Genomic DNA, 5,497 nt, shown 5'->3' with positions numbered 1-5,497 from the left:
GGGGGAGCGGGGAGGGTCGGGGCTCCGGGCGGCGGCGGCGCGGGCAGGACGCGCGAGGAGGCCCCTGTGCCGCGTCCCTCTCGCTGCGCGGCGCTCGCACGTGTGTTACTGACAGAGCCGAATCCCAACTAGACTCCAGCGCTGCTCCGCGTCAGCGCCGCGCGCCCAATCCGCCCCCGGCTTGTTCAGGCGGAATAATAAAACCTGCCAATCCCGGGGAAGACAAAGGGACGAGGGAGCCGGGGGGGGGCCGGGGAAGGAGGCTGGGTCAGGTGGGAAGCAGGCGCCGCCTGGCTGCGGAGCAGGGGAGGCTGCCGCTGCTCCTCCAGCCCCGGGTCCCCCCAGGCGCGGATTTGCCAGGTCACGGCTCGTCCCCCGGGGCCGGGGCCGGGGCCAGCCCCGCGCCGCGCCTGGCAGCGGGGGAGGAAAAGTTGCGAGCGGCGCCTCGCGAGGCGACCACGTCCCGCCCCTGCCGTTTTTTAAGTGCTCCCCACTGAAATCAATGGGGAGCTGGACTTAAACGCTAATGCGGCTCTATAATCCGGGATTATTAATACTCTATAAAGGTTTAAAGCGGGGGATACGATCTGCACTTGGCTGGCAGTTAACACGGCAGCTGCCGTTTGATCCGGGCTGCCGCACCTCGGGGAAGAAGGGCACTGTCTGAGGGCCAGCGAGAGGCACTAATGCCTCATTTGTGCGAGTGGGGGGAGCATAGCACCATACAGACAACTAGGGAAAAAAGAAAGTCTCCTTCGAGTGGGGAAAGCAATAATGAAAGAAGCTTTAAAAGTGCCACAACTCTGAGGCCTGTTGCCCTGCACAATTAGGCAGGGGCAGTAAGATGTCTCCTATCTCGTCCGCTCTCGCAGGGCAGGTGCCAGATCGCTTCGCGGCATTCAGTGCAGGTAAAGAGTCGGGTGAACAACAGAACATAGATGGAGGATTCATTTCTTTAGGGAAGTCGATCATGTCAGTCTCTTAATTTAGCATTTTTCCTGTAAATAATCCAGCCAGTGAGATGCCACCAGGTTTCTGCTCCTCAGAGTTGCATCTAACTCTGTAGTGCGGCACAGTCTAACCCTGGGTGACGCACTTACCCCAAACTATCCCAGCACTCCCATGAAATGAGCGTAGTCATCACTACACAGAGCTGGCTCCATCACACAGGTGGAGCAGTTAGTTGCTTTTGGCAGCAAAATGTTTAGTGGCTGCAGAGTGTTTGGCTAAAGAGGAACTTGAGTGATACACAGTTTCCATTGTGCTCAAAGCAATAAAATATTGTAGAGCTGTAAACGTCTAGTTAGAAGGGATATGTTCATTTTAACTATGGGCATTTGTTTAGCGATGGTGTGTTTGTATTAATATGAAGCGTACATTATCTCTTTGAAGGAGCAAAAAGTAAACCTTGTCACTGCAATCACAGTCCAGGTGTACTTTAACCAGAGCGCCACCTGTGGGTGTCCTGTATTTTTGCACCCTTCCCTCAATGGACCGAAGAGAAGTGCTGTTGATAACGGGCTGCAAGTCAGGTAGAAAAATATTTAGATGTGACAATACATATTTGTAGGTGCCATCAATGCATTTTTATATTCTGATTATATACGTGCTAGTACAATGTCCTTTAAATGTCACAGAAGAACCATTTAAATGTAGGGGGAAAGGTCATTTCTTTCTTCTTATGCATTAATCAGTCCTATGGAATATAATTGAATGGGATCCCATTGCAGGATTGGAACATTACTGGGCAGAAAACAAGAGATGTGGGTAAAAGAATGATGCATTTTTAGTGCATGTTTTTGCAATTAATCACCTAAATATAATCTCCATAAATTTATTTGCATATGTATTTCATTTGGGTGTATATACCAAATGAAATGCATATGTAAATAAATATCCACATACAGACTCTGTACTTACAAGCTTGCCATTCAGATGCCGTGGTAATTTAAAATATACAAGTTATGCTACAAATATTAACAGTTGCTTTTAACCTACGTTCTCTGACTAGCAAAGAGCAGTACAAACAAGAGAACAACCCCTACATGAAAGAAAAATCTGTTACCTAATTCTCTGACTCTGTGATGTCTGTAAATTACCAAATTCAGGGTTTGAATTCAGGAAATATCAGGAGTTTCCAACTGAGAAAGATTTCCTAACAAAAAAGCTGTGCCGTTGGCACAAAAGAGTTTACCAGTTTTAGAGCTCACTACTACTGGTATATAATAGGAGAGATCCCTTTCCAAGAAGCAGGGTACCAGACCATTCTCGATTTTTAAAAAGCTTTCCAAATATTCACTACCATATATTGTTCAAACACATTACCGCATAATATTAATCTTTGCTTTTTCTAAAATATTATTTTCACTAATTTTGTGATTAGTGTGAAGTAGAAAATCTTAACTGAGATCATTTTGCAGAATGATTTTTTTTTTAATTTTTCTTTTGTGCAGCATCTGTTGTTGCTGTGCTGTCATCTTTGTTATGTTTTTCATTGTCTGTGTGCCATAATGTAATTAGTTAGTTCAACATCATCTGTGCTATTAGACGAGATGTTTCTATGGTAAGTTAACATAGTTCTGTGTAATTGGTAGATTTCAACAGTAGGCATAAATGTGTCCATCAACTTCAGGTGGGTTGAATCCACAAGATTTCAATTCACTTGGCATATTTCTTCCTAGAAGAGACTGTTAATTGCAGCTGAATAAATAAAAACATAATACACAAGGAAAAGCTGATGGCTGGTAACACTGTAGGGTTGGAGAGAGAGAGAAGCTTATAAAATGGTTTATAAGGTTGAAAGCTGTTAGCTGAATGATTGAAAACAGTTAAGTCTATCATCAAAATCATTTCACTCCAACAAATACCCATGAGACAGCATCTAGGGAGAACAGAACCAACCCACTGAGGTTTTCCTCTCCCTTCCATGAAAGGTTGCCATTTTTGTCCCTAACCCCTGCAGACTCCTCTGAGCATGCAGCTGTCTCTTCCCTTCTTCCCTAGGTTCCTAAACTGCTGATGCTGCCATTTTGTGATGAGATTCCCCTTGTTGTTATCCTCTGTCTCCCAATCTACACCTTTTGGGTAAAGGATCAGACTCTGAAAGGAAACCCTTTGATCTCATAACTCCTTGTAGAGGCAGCAATGAAATAAAACTGCCATTTCCTATTTCAAAATAATACTACTTTCTTCTGTCCCAGGATCTCAAAGGATGTATAAATATTAGTGGATTGAGGCATTATTGTCTACTGGTGGGAGGGAGTACAAATCCAAAAACAGAAGTCTGTAACAAGCTGGGAAGAAAAGCCAGGTTTCCTGACTTTCAGCAACCTCCTAATCATTAGACCACTCTATCTGCTCTGACTTATTTTTAGAAAAATACGTATACATATACCTTGTTCTTCAAATCCTTAGTCACATGAGTAACACTGCTTCCTACAGTTGTGCCCTGTGGAAGTCTATGAGTAAGGAATACTCGCATAGATAAGGAGATAAAGGATGTGGTTCTTCCTTATCATCAAAGGATCCACACCTTAGTAAAAGCAATATAAATTGCATAATATGTAAGTAATGAATTCCCCTTAGCAAGAAGTAAAGCTAGATGTACAATGATACTGCCATGGTTAAAATTATTGGTAGCTATTTTCCTGAGTGTATTTTTATTTGAAAAACTGATATAGTGTCATTATCCTCTAGTCCTGTGAGTGGAATCTGTGGCAAAAGTCAATACAATCAAAGTCTGAAACTTTACTGTGTTATACTTAAAACTGCAAACCTTTGGATGTTACCAGAATACGCATATTTATTAACAATAAGTTTGTTATATAATATAGTCCTACAACCAAAAATTTCAAATAGATCATGCTGAAGAATCTAATAAAAAAAACAAGTTAGTTTAGGTATTTTATATAGTTTTTGTGATCACTAATTATAATAGTGCAATTAATAAATATATTCATAAATATAAAAGCAGTTAAAAGACATTTCTACAATTCAAATGTTATCTTTAAAAAGCACAACTGAATTTTAAAAATTCAAATTTAAATATATATGCCTTCTGAGCTTACCTTTCTGTTGTTTTTCCCCACAAAGACTCTGATGACAATCTGGTGAAAACGTTGACTCTCCAGCAGTTTCACATTATAATAAATGGTCATATTAGAGGGAAGGACAGCACAGTTCAGGGGCATCTAAAGATCTGAAAAATAACAGTAGTCTATGAAGTACTTTAAATTTACTGCACAAAAAAGAACAAACAGATATGGATTTAAAAAAAATATCAACATTGGCTAACTCAATTGACTGAAATATGTTCACTAAATGCAGAGGTACATGTTTTTAATGCCATCATTTAAGCTTCTGAACATAAATCACATTTTATAATAAAATCATTTTTGATAAATCATTACCAATTCTTTTCAATCAGGCCTAACTTCAAAAAAAATTCCAGCAGAGAAGGCAAACTTGTCAATTTCCCCACCTATAAGACAGAAAATTACAGATAATATTTAAAATCCTCTATTACAATCTGACCATCTTTTTGCTGTAGTCATTTTTTAAATTACATTAGCCATGGAGCAAAGTTTTGTTTTCTGTAGTCTGTCAGTGAAATCTGGTTTGATTTAAGAAAACAGGCCCAGGGAGATGTTATTTAAAGAACAATGTCTTGGAAATGATTTGTAACAGGGGAAAAATGAATATTTAACTCTAGCTTTTATTAACATTTCTTCCAAATAAGCTAAAATGTTCAGAAGACGTTAGCACAGCACAAATGAATACATACCATGTTTGCTACTTTTTTATTGTCTTTCTACACAGATAGTATTTAGGGCAGCTTTGAAATTCTAGTAAATCCTAGAATATTATTTGAATATCTGCCTGTTATCAGTCTAGCCAAGGGATGAATTATTTACTATAACTCGTTGCTAGGGAAGAATTCATATGACACCTTAGTAAAGTTTTGATAATTTCTGGAAGACGCTATAATTTATGAAGTGGTCCATGACTGATTTTTCACTATTTCGCACTTAACCACATACAGGACACCTACTGATGACCAGATTAAAATACATTAAACGTATGGAGGATTTTTTTTTCATCTGGGATTCAAGTAGTGTCCAACCCTAAAGTTCAAATGGATTTTTGTATGTTTTAATATTTGTGGGAGGGAGCAGTTCTACCTAATATAGTCTCATGTTTTCAATGTCTTTCTGATGATCATTTCTGATAGAGACTTTGACTGACACTAGGCATTATTCTGAAGAGTTTAGACAAAGTCTGGTACTGAATATAAATGAAAGCATATGCAATGTGCTTTCCAGTTAAACTTAAAGTTGCTTTTTAATTTAAGGGACAGCAGCACTCATGGGAAAACAAAGGGTTACAAAAATCAAGAGGGAGAGCAGCTTGACTGCTTGTCTGTGGCAGAAATGCCACTATCATATTTGATGTAAAATTTACATAGATCCCAGTAGTTATGACACAACTGTCACTCTAA

Source organism: Gavialis gangeticus, unplaced genomic scaffold (genome assembly GCF_001723915.1).
Source record: "Gavialis gangeticus isolate Ggan-Ray unplaced genomic scaffold, GavGan_comp1, whole genome shotgun sequence".
NCBI lineage: Eukaryota > Metazoa > Chordata > Crocodylia > Gavialidae > Gavialis > Gavialis gangeticus.
Note: the sequence above shows the minus strand (reverse complement) of the source record.